Source organism: Mobula birostris, chromosome 3 (assembly GCF_030028105.1).
Source record: "Mobula birostris isolate sMobBir1 chromosome 3, sMobBir1.hap1, whole genome shotgun sequence".
Classification (NCBI taxonomy): domain Eukaryota; kingdom Metazoa; phylum Chordata; class Chondrichthyes; order Myliobatiformes; family Myliobatidae; genus Mobula; species Mobula birostris.
The window spans coordinates 197,701,265-197,713,757 of NC_092372.1; the positions used below are offsets into that span (position 1 = coordinate 197,701,265).

Sequence of the window (12,493 nt, forward strand, 5' to 3'; positions counted from 1 at the left end):
TGGGAGCACATGGAACAGAAAGACTGCAATGATTCAAGGAAAAGGTTCACCACCATCTTCTCAAGGGCAATTGTAATGAGAAATTAATAGTGGTATTGTAACATCTGTATCCTGAAAAATGAATTAGAAAACCATCGCTCCAACAAGCTGAATATTTATGTGTAATCCATAAATTTACCTGCTATCTCATTCATTAAATTTACAGTAATATACTTCTCGTGATTGTTTTAGATAACCTTAGTATCTCATCAGCCCAGAGTCAAAGGTAACCAACAATCTTGCACATAGGTAATTAAGGGTTGTAGGCACAAATCAGAGGTAAAAGTAAAACTTGCATTTCTATAGCCATTTTCATACTCTAGAATATCCAGGTAATTCATGTGTGCCAGCGTACTTCAAAGAACCCAGAGGGCACAATTATTTCCTCGATGGAATAAATCAGTTCTAAGACATGCAAATAATGGACCAACCAAATTCAACTTACAGCCTTAGATTTCAGAATGCCTGAAAAAATATGGCAATCAGAACAATGCTGGTATTAAAGTCATGTTGCTTTGCGCTATAATTTTATCTGTAATCTATTTTTGTTTCTGTGATTCAGAATTATATCAGATTCAGAAGTGTATGTTGCTATGGTGATAACAAGAGATGGCTGTGACTTTGATTAGGGACACACTTCACTGTGGGTGTTGTGTTACTGGAATAGCTTCTAGACACGTTTGTTCCAAGATGTGATTTTAAGAGGTTTTGCTTATTTAACAATTTGAAGATTGTTTTACAGTGACTTAACTTCCAAATTTATTGCAGTGCTTTGTGGGATTTTTGCCATTATTTATTGGGAATTGTTGAGTTCTATCCATTATTCCATTCAAGCTATATTACTGCATAGTAATATATTTTCACAGGTATATGCTATAATATTTGCTTCACAACAATGTGTGACCTACAACACAAGCGTGGTAGGGAGCTGTGTTACTTTTCTCTGTGCAGATTGTTAGTGCTGTGCGTGATCTGTTTGATGACCTATTGTTCTTGAAGCGCACTGTCAAGTAGGCTTGCACTGCATTGTGTTGTTCAACACATTGTACGAGTTGTTGGAGATGGGCCAGTATTCTGCTGTGGAGTTGCTCTCATCCGTGCATTTCTCCTGTGGGGCAAAGTGGAAGAGTTAAAGAATGCTAGATGTGACATAGGTACTGCTGCCTGATTGATGCATCTCTCAGCCATCGTTTCTGGCACTGGTGTAATTAGGGCATCAGAAACTCTACAAAGATGTGAAGAAATGCTGATATAGTTCAATGTTTTAACCTGCTGAGTTCCTCCAGCGTTTTGTCTGTGTTGCTTCGGAGATCCAGCATTTACGGATTTTCTCATGTTTGTGTAGTTCTCTGATTTTCCTGTAATGTTTTCTGGTCTTCAAATGCATCGCTCCAGTTTGTTGCACACTTCTGTTACTGAACAATCCAGTGCACAGACATAAAGTTAGCAATGGCCTTTGTTTGTTCCATGATTTGTTACTGCAGACGAACGCTGTATTGTTTACAGGGTTTCCTCCTGTTTCGGGTCAATTTACTGGAGGCCCCGGAGCCCAGTATTTCTTGCTGTATGAGAGCTCTTTTCATGAGCGGCAAGCATTGAAATGTTGGCTTCTTAGAAACATCAGTCTTTTCTTGAAGTCCTGAAGAAGGGTCTCAGCTTGAAACATCGACTATTCATTTCCATAGATGCTACCTGACCTGTGGAGTTCCTCCAGCATTTTGTGTGTGTTGATAATATTTTCTTAATTTTGATTTTGCTTATTTTATTACTAGAAGGCCATTCAGCCCATTGACTTTAATTCAACTTTCAGAGATGCAAGTCGTCTTTCTTTTTCTTCTTTGATCGAATGGGCTAACTAGCCTTAGTTGCACCCCACTTGGAGTACTGTGCTCAGTTCTGGTCACCTCATTACAGGAAGGATGTGGATACTACAGAGAGAGTGCAGAGGAGATTTACAAGGATGTTGCCTGGATTGGAGAGCATGCCTTATGAGAATATGTTGAATGAACTTCACCTTTTCTCCTTGGAGCGACAAAGGATGAGAAGTGACCTGATCGAGGCGTATAAGATGATGAGAGGCATTGATCGTGCGGATAGCCAGAAGCTTTTTCCCAGGGCTGAAATGGCTAACATAAGGGGGCATAGCATTTTTTAAAAAGGTGCTTGGAAGTAGGTCCAAGGGGGATGCCAGAGCTAAGTTTTTCACACAGAGAGTGGAAAGCCACAGGCTTGCTGGGCCAGGAGCCTACTCCTGGTCTTTTTATATTCTTGTCTATGAATGGAATGGTATTGGTGACAGATAACCTACCCAGAAGGGCAGACACGAGGAAATCTGCAGATGCTGGAAATTCAAGCAACACACACAAAAAATGCTGGTGAACGCAGCAGGCCAGGCAGCATCTATAGGAAGAGGTACAGTCGGCTTTTCAGGCTGGGACCCAAAGGCCTGGCCTGCTGTGTTCACCAGCAATTTTTGTGTCAGAAGGGCAGGAATGGACTAGTTATGAGCACACAGCCATCCCAAGGAGCTTCCTTTCAATATTTTTTGGCAGTAGTCTGAAAATCAAATTAAATACATGAGCTTAAATTTAGTGTTGTAAACTAAGTCGATTTCCCTGAGTTGCTTTAAATTTGACACTGTTGTCTGCAACAATCAATAGCCATATTTCCAAGACTGATTTATAATTAGTTTAACAATTCATCCTTATTTCAACCATATGCTTTGAAGGAAAAGTTTTTCTTGCGAGACTGTTGGCATGGATTGTAGAGCAAAGTGAAATCCAAGTGAAAATGCAGGAAGAGTAAGGAAAGATGGAAAATGCAGGTTACTTACTGCATCTTCTGCATAATATTCTATCAGTGTGTCTTTTACCATTTGTACAAATGTAGTGCAAATGCAGGATAAGAAGCCACATCATTTCTGTGAATGTGACATAACATTCAGTCGATAGGTAAATAATACTATTTCTCCATTGATGGATTGCTGTACATTGTGTGCGTGTTAGGAGTAGTAGGATGAGATGGTTGTGCACTCTTCTTACTAAAAACATTGAGGTTCGTTTCCAGTGTCTTTCCCTCTGTTCTTCATTCTGTTGTGCAACATTTAGGTTTTGTATTGGTCACTAATAATTCAGCGAGGAGGAGGACGCCTGGCATCAGCTTTTTTGCAGGCCTGCTCAACTATTGCAAACATCCCACCCTGCAAAAATTCATTTCAGGGAGGTAGCACCCCTCTTCTCCCTGCTCCCCGGTCGACCTCCAAGGGTGTATGTAAAAATTTTGTTTAGTGATTTTGTCTAATCTGTAAACCAAGTTAGGTATATTCAGAAAATGTGACATTAAAATATGTACTTATATTATATAATCATGTTTATTCTATTACAACTTTAAGCTAGTCTACAGGGAGTTTGGCCTCATCACATAGGACATCAAACAACAGGAATTCTGCAGATGCTGGAAATTCAAGCAACACACATCAAAGTTGCTGGTGAACACAGCAGGCCAGGCAGCAGCTCTAGGAAGAGGACATCAATAGAGTAGCTCCTTAGCAGCTAGCCAGCTAGTTTAAATAATATTAGCTATGCTAATGAACGAATGACACCTGTTAAACTCACCTCAACATGTCTTTTATATTTTAAATAGAAAAATCACTGTTGCAAACAGTGCAGCGAACAACACTGTCATTATTTTTAAGCAACACACATCAAAGTTGCTGGTGAACGCAGCAGGCCAGGCAGCATCTCTAGGAAGAGGTGCAGTCGACGTTTCAGGGCGAGACCCTTCGTCAGGACTAACTGAAGGAAGAGTGAGTAAGGGATTTGAAAGGGGGAGGGGGAGATCCAAAATGATAGGAGAAGACAGGAGGGGGAGGGATGGAGCCGAGAGCTGGACAGGTGATAGGCAAAAGGGATACGAGAGGATCATGGGACAGGAGGTCCGGGAAGAAAGACGGGGGGGGGGGGGGACCAGAGGATGGGCAAGGGGTATATTCAGAGGGACAGAGGGAGAAATCCTATCACCTGTCCAACTCTTGGCTCCATCCCTCCCCCTCCTGTCTTCTCCTATCATTTTGGATCTCCCCCTCGCCCTCTAACTTTCAAATCCCTTACTCACTCTTCCTTCAGTTAGTCCTGACGAAGGGTCTCGGCCTAAACGTCGACTGCACCTCTTCCTAGAGATGCTGCCTGGCCTGCTGCGTTCACCAGCAACTTTGATGTGTGTTGCTTGAATTTCCAGCATCTGCAGAATTCCTGTTGTTTGCATTATTTTTGATGTCGACTGTAAAGCCCGCCCACAGTGAAAACTGATAGGTCTACTTAGCGCGAAGAGAGACCAATCAGGATGCTCACTCTCCCTCTTCCTCTCCTGCTCAAAAAATCGATCTCCGGGATCTTGTATATAATTTCCAGGTGTCAGGGAGCCACTATCAATACGTGGGAGACTCCCGGATCTTCCGGGAGAGGTGGGATGTCTGCTATTGGGCATGAGTTTTGCATTTAAAATCATATTTTATTTCGTATATGTATTTCTACTTAAACATATTTTAGGAAGGTAATATTATGAGAAGACACAGTTGTAAATAATTTTACAATACAGGATTCTCAGACCGCATACATGTTTAATGCCATTGGGAGCAAGACTTCTTCAACCGTTACAAAGAACTGGAATTATTATAATATGATTAAAATAATTAACTTAAAGAGCACTTGAGAATTCAATAGGTTTGCTGAGTATTTCCCAAACTGCAATTTCCGATCCCTTCGCTGAGCTAGTCTTGAGATTCTATTTTCTCAGACTCGTCCGAGATGAGGGGGTTTGCAGGGAAAGAAACCCAAGCTGGGGCCAAAGGGTTTTTCAGCATCTTTGGTCAACTCGAAATGCTGATGGGCAAAGTGCCTCCAAAATGTTAACGATATATCAAACAAAGAGGAAAAATTAATATTTAATTCTAGAGCCAGTCCTGTTCCCTGGGACTTTCCCTGAGATGCTCTTTACTTGAGGACATAGTATTTCAAATGGAGATTTGAAAAATGTGATCTTTTAAACTTGTTCTTTATCCTCAAGAATCTAGAAATTGTTTGTGCAGTTGAATAACTTTCTAAGTCAATTTGAATTAACCAGAACTGCCAAAAATTGTAAGTCATTGGGCAAGTTGGGTGAGGTTAGGAGTAGGATGCTATTCATAAATTAGATATTTTGTGACAGTTTGTTAGTTTTTATGATTATTTGCTGCTAATTCTTAAAGCAGATATTTGTGAGGTTTCACTTTACAGCTTCCCAAAGTTGTATTTAAGCTCTTGACTGCTGTTCCTGCCTAATGATGATAATTACATTTCCATCTGCTTGGAATAAAAGGCTTATTTGGCTCTTTAAGACAGACACATTTTTAACCCCACTTTGTTAAGCATTTTACACATGACAAAAAAAATCTCTCAACGAGGATTTGTTCAGTACTGACAGCTTTGCAAAGGGAGCTCAGTAGTTTCTTGGCTGTGACATTTGAAAGCGATTTGGACCAATTCATGATTCAGCAATACTTGGCAGCGGGCAGGTGCATCAATGCGGTTTTCAAAGACCCCTTGTGTATGGGTGCTTCTACAAATATTGGAGCACATCCTAGGACTTGCGCTATTAATGACATTCAGAGGGACTCTGAAAGCTGTGGGTAGTCCAAAAGGGTCATTCCAGAGAAAAAAATAACACTCAGAACAATATGCTGGTAGTTCATCGGATAATTAACAATATAGACAAATCAAGTTACATTCACAGTCGGCTGGTCAAGAAGGAACCGAGCAGTAAGTGAAATTGAAGGGTAACTTTTTTTTTGCTGCAAATTGAAACATTTTTTAAACAAGTGAACTGCAATGGATTTTGAAGTGTTTCCCACAAAATGCTGTCCCTACAATACTTCAATTATATAAGAAGGTCATTTTAAATTATTTTGCAGTATTACTATTCCTTAAGAAATCCCTGGCCATTTTTAAACCTGCACTGGACTGTGGGCCATATCTATACTGGATTTGAAGGTCCAACTTTTAAAGCATTCCTACCTCCCAAGAGGAGAGAGAACCCATAGTGTATTCCATTCGAGTGAAAGGAGATGATAACGCCTGCACCTTTACATTTGATGTATAGTGATAAGCTCATGGATAAATTAGAGAACAAGTTGCCATCGGTAGCTAAATTAAATTTAGAGATTTGAGCCTGGTTCCAAATGTATTTTGAGAGAAATAGAAATTTGAACAGAGTACCAGAAAAAAAATGAGTTTGTGCCTCAATGACTGTCCACTAAATAAATCAAACTATATTTTGCCACTTGGGATTCTGATCATTTTACCTCTGATTGCATTTGACGACTTGTCCCATATTTTACCATGAAAGCTATAAATCTTTGCTGCTGTGCATTTGTGCACTAATGAAATCCTTGTTGCTGGAAAAGGAGGAAATGTTGTGTAAGTCTCTCCTCTCAGCCATAGATAAACTCTGGTCCATGACTACCGTGGAAATGTGGTGAAAGCTTTTTGTCTGTCTCAGATGTTAGTGGCTGTGCACTGCACGTTCAAAGGAATAAAATGGTCCATTTTGACTTCATAGTTGTCTTAATGTATTCACTCATGAAGTCTATTCATGTAAAGGAACACACAAGGGCTGATTGGGTTTTGCAGTCGTGGAAGTAACATACTTGACAAATATATCCTGGGCCACCTAGTACTGAAAATTTGGGGTGGATTATTCTGTACTGCTTGTACAATGGATTTCTAGCTTAAAAATATCAGAAACCGTCAAAATTTCTGTATGCATTTAAAAATATATATTTGACATGACTGTGACTAATAATGTTGCCAATGTTTTGTTGAAAGCAAAGGTGCTTATCCAGAGTAAGAGATATGTAAACATAAAGATGGAATCTCTCCAAGATGGTGCTTGGAACTGAGCCAATTTATAAATAACTGAAAGTTAATCATGAGCCATCTATAGGGACTTCCAATTATTCCATTGGGTGATACTTGGGATAAATTGACCGCAGTGTTCAATGTTGCGGTGGACTGCAAAGATGCTTTAGCCAGGAAACACCTTGGGCTGCCATGGATGTAAAATATATTGAAATGTACATTATTTATTTAAATTATAGAGAAATGCAGCATGGAATGTCTTTGGTCCACCAAATCTGCTCCAGACATTATCCACCCATTTGCACTAAGCCTACAGTAGTTCCCCCCCCCCCGTTTACTCTCCCCACATTCTCATTATCTAACCCTAGATTCAACTACAACATACGCACCGCAGGCAATTTCCAGTGGCCAGTTAAGCTAGTTATACTCACGTCTATGGGATGTGGGATGAAACCAATGCAGTTACAGGGAAAAGTCAGCAAACTCCACACAGACAGTACCTGGGGTTAGGATTGAACCAGTTGCCGGAGCTGTCAGGCATCAACTCAATGAACCACACCACTGTACTGTACTTCTAAGCACAAATCTGTGTGGGGGAGAAAAGTCGTGCACTTCAAAAGGAGATAACTTCCAATGGAGAAGGAAGGAATTCAGATCCATCTGTGATAGAAGTTACTTGCACAAATATGTTGAACAGTGGAGTCTGGTGAAGAGGTAAACAATAATGCATCCTAGAAGATGTTGGAAAACAGATATTCTTGGAATGCTGTAAATGCATCAGCTAAAAATGTATGTTAAAATGTGGTATTTCCCTGTATTCTTGTTATGGTAGACTGTAGTATTCAGTTGATACCCTAGACTATCAAAATCTGGGAATGATATTTTGGATGATGGACCTACAGGAAATGGAAAAGTGAGTAAGACCATAAAATATAGGAACAAAATTAGACCATTTGGCCCATCATGTTTACTCTGTCATTCAAATCATGCCCGATTTTTATAATCTCATTCTCCCACACTCTCCCTGTAACCCTTAACCACCTTCCCAATCAATAACCTATCAATCTCTGACTTAAATACTCCCAATGATCTGGCCTACATAGCCCGTTGTGGCAACAAATTCCATATATTCACCAACGTCTGGCTGAAGAAATTTCGCTTCATCTCAGTCTTAAAAGGATTTCTCTTTATTGTGAGTCTGTGCCCTTGGATTCTAGATTCTCATAATGGAAAGACTCTCTCTGCTCTACCTGCTGTATGGCTAGGCATAGCTCAAATACCATCTATAAATGTGTTGATACAGCCATTACTGGTGAATCTCAGATGGAGACGAGAGGGCTTACAGGAGCGAGATAGACCAGCTATTTGAGTGGTGTTGCAGCAATAACCTTACACTCAACATTACGAACACCAAAGAGCTGATTGTGAACTTCAGACAGGGTAAGACGAACCAATCCTCATAGAGGGATCAGAAGTGGATAGAGCGAGCAATTTCAAGTTCCTGGGTGTCAATATCTCTGAGGATCTAACCGGGTCCCAACATATTGCTGCAGCTATAAAGAAGGCAAGACAGCGGCTATATTTCATTAGGAGTATGAGGAGGTTTGGTTTGATACCCAAAACACTCAAAAACTTCTACTGTGGAGAGCATTCTGACAAGTTGCATCACTATCTGGTATGGGGAGGGGGTGTACTGCACAGAGTTGTAAGACGCACACACTCAATGATTCAGGAACAGATTCTTCCCCTCTGCCATCTGATTATCTGATATCTAAATGGACATTGAACCCATGAACACTATCTCACTTTTTTCCTATTTTTGCACTATTTTAATATAAATATTTAGTGTGTGTATATATATTTATATTTACTGAAATTGATTTATTTATTTCTATATTTATCATATATTGCTGCTGCTAAGTTAACAAATTTCATGACATATGCTGTTAATATTAAATCTGATTCTGAACCAATAAAAATCAGCACATAAGAACGATCAACAGGTAATTTTGTGCATATTTTTTGGTGCCTTGGCTCCTATTGAGAAAGTTGTCTTATCCTTTAGTGGGAATTGATTTCAAAATGTTTGATTTGATGCAAATGGTGGTAGTTGGTAGGCTCCTGCTCAGTTACAGTGTAATATCATTTGGAATTTTAATCCTGATAAATGCAAAGTGGTTCACGTTGATAAGATTAATAACGATAACTATAGAAGGCCCATGATGTACATATCCCAGTATTCCATGAAAGAAGCAATAAGGTTGATAAGGTGGTGAAAGATTGGCCAGGGCATAGAATATAAGAGCAGGGAGGTATGACAACCCTTAAAATATTGGTTAAACCACAGCTGGAGAATTGTTGCCGCACAATAGAAAAGATGTATTTGTTCTTGAGAAGATACAGAGCAGGTACTTGGATGTTCTCAGTGATGGAGTGTGGTACTTATGTGGAGAAGTTGATTTGGCTGGAACTGTTTTCCCTAGAGTGGAGGTATCTCAGGAGGAGTGCCTGATAGAGCAACATGAAAGCATGAAGGATAGACAGTAGGAATTTTTTTCCCTTTAGCAGAAAAATACAAGAAGGGCATAAGTTTAGGCTAAGAGGTTTAGAGGGGATCTGAGGATGTACTTTTCACCTCGGGGTGGTCAGAGTCTGAGGAACGCACTGGCTGAGAAGGTAGTGCAGACAGAGACCCACACAGTACTTTAGAATTTTCTTGTTAATTGTCAAAGAATATGGACCAAGAGCTGCTTGAGACGTCTCCAGTAGTGGGAGAGTCTTGAATGAGGAGACACAGACAAGAGGGCAGACAATTAAAACTGAAATAGATTAAAAACGAAAATAATAATTCTCACAGAGTGTAGTAAACCCCTGAAATTGTCTATACCAGATGGTTGCAGAGGATAGATAACTGGGGTATTTAAAGGTAAGTTGGATATGTTTTTCAAAGGTTGAAGAATAGAGGAATTTGTGCAAATGGCAAAAAGGAGATGAGGCATGGGCAGATCGGCCATGATGATATTGAATGGTGAGTCAGTTTGGAGAGGTCAGGTGGCTACTCTTCGTTCTATTTCTTTCAGTTCTTGTGTTTTCTTTGAGCTGTTATCGTTGATGTTATCTGCAGAATTGACTCAGTGAAAATGGCTGAGAAGAGGAATTCAAAATAGTGTAGCCTCATCAACTACCTAAACAATCACTCCCTCTGTCACATGCTCTGTGACACCTGTGTGCACCATCCTTAAAATGCACTGTAGTTGCTTTACCTAAGATATTCCAGTCGCATCTCCTGAACCTTCAGCACCAAGAAGAACGAGGGCAGGAAGCACTCAGGAACATCGTCACCTACAGGTTCCCCTCCAAGTAATGCAGTTTTCCAGTTTGGAAATGTACGGCTAGTCCTTTCTCTTTGTTTAGTCCAAATCCAGCACCATGGTGGAATGCGTTCATTATAAGGACGGCAGTGGCTCAAAGAGGTCTCTTGCCATTTCCTCCTTATGTTTGTCTTACCACATCTTCACTAAGTGTTTGCCTTACCTGTGATGCCCAGATGTTGAAAGTGAATTAAAGAAACACAACTCTTTGGATAACACCTGTGTGTAAACTTCACTTAACACTTATGGAGTCCATGACAGAATGTGTCCAAGCCTTGTTCACAGCTGTAGACTGTTTCTGTATCGACAGAGTTCCTTTGTGCAGCCAGCAGCTTTTGTGGAAAAGAAGAACAAAGTTGCAGTATAACATGTTGGGTTTTGCTCAAAGTGATCTTGTTAGGCTCTGCTCAGAGTTCAATTCCTAACATGCTGATTATTTTCTTGAAGGGAAGACGTAACTGAGATTGGCCTGATGGAGCTCTTTTCAGATACACTTCCTTTATTATTATTTTACATTTGAATTAATGCTTTTATAGACCAGAAGATCAAATAATTGATGTAAGTGGTGTTGATGTTTGATGTAAAAGACATGACTTGGTTTATTATTTATTTATTCAGTATGAGCCCATCTGTTGTTTGAAATTTGAATATCTTTAAGGATTCATAATATTATAATTGTGTTGATGATTTTTTTTGTCCAAGACTGCTACATGCAAAAAGTAGTGTTGGATACGTAAGGGATTAAAAACAATAATTTGAACTAGCTCTGGATTTCATTCAAAAGTTGAGGTAAATGGGGCAATTACCTGCTGATCCCAAATGTTAATACAAAATTCAAAGTAAATTTATTATCAAGGTATGTCTCTGTCATCATATACTACCCTGAGATTTATTTTCTTGTGAGCATTCCCAGTAGAACAAGGAAATACAATGGAATCAATGGAAAACTACACAAAAACAAAAACTGACAACAATTAATATGCAAAAGAAGACAAACTGGGCAAATAAAAAAACAATAATAATAAATAAGTAAATAAATAATATTGAGTATATGAGTTCTAGATTCCTTGAAAGTGAGTCTATAGGTTGTGGAAGTAGTTGATGAGTTGATGTGAAAGAAGTTATCTACGCTGATTCAGGAGCCTGAAGGTTGGAGGGTTATAACTGGTGGTGATTGAATGTTAGTGAAGGTTTTTTTATTTGCTGGGTGCTTTGTGCACAACTGGAGGAACAGAATGAAAAATATTTTTTTCATGAAGGTGGATACTGTTTCTAGCAAGGGCATCCTCTCAGCTCAGCCTGGCTGTGAAATTCAGAATGATTGTTCTGCCCTTACTGTTTTTGAGCCACGGGCTTCTTTTGTTATACCAGTATAAAGCTGTTTATGAAAGAATTACCTTGGTTCATGAACGTTTTGTGATTTTATCACTGTACCTCAGATTACGGTTTTCTTAAGTTTGTTTTTTTTATCGCTTTTGTGTTCAGCCAACTAAAGTAATCTTCAACGCTTCTACACATTAATTAAAACCAGAAAAAGGTAATTGCCTATTCCTGTCCATCGAGCATTAAGATGCTTATTTGACATAAAATGAAACTGAGGAAATATTTTGCATATAGAAATATTTGTTAGCTTGAAATTGTGTTCTTAGTCAAATACAGGTGTAGGAATGGCACACACAAGGTGGGGGGAAGGGAAGAAGTACAAGCTGGAAGGTGTTAGGTGAAAGCAGGTGAGGGAGTACTGTGAATGGCACTTCTTCAGAGACTTTGGAATACTTGCCTCAAAAGTTTTCTGTCTTGTTTTAGTCAAACTAATACACCTACCAGGAATTGGTGATTGGGAGGAGGAAATACTTTATCCCTGTAGTTACTGAAGTAAAATAATATGGGAAAAAAATGAATTCAGTGAACAGATTTTGTTGTCTTTTTCCAAGCATGATATTGTTAGTTTATGTGACATCTTTTGGTCTGTTTGATGTTGGTTGCTAAGAAAGTTCTCAGGTGGATTCCTATCTACATTATGCAGAAGTGTGAAGTCTTATCACTTCAGTTCAAATTATTTGATTTAAATTTAATGGCTCTGAGAAAATGTAAGGTTTTGAACTGTTAATATAACTTCCGATAATTCTGCACAGTTGCTTCTTTAAAATTCTGTAGTTGGGCACATAATTTTTAATTTTGGGCAGAATA

At 39.3% G+C, this 12,493-nt stretch overlaps 1 protein-coding gene across 2 annotated transcripts in view; it reads left to right on the forward strand.

Annotated features, from left to right (window-relative positions):
- The window catches only part of ccny (cyclin Y), a 244,030-nt gene that overhangs the window by 158,496 nt on the left and 73,041 nt on the right, over positions 1-12,493 (forward strand). The window lies entirely within an intron of this gene.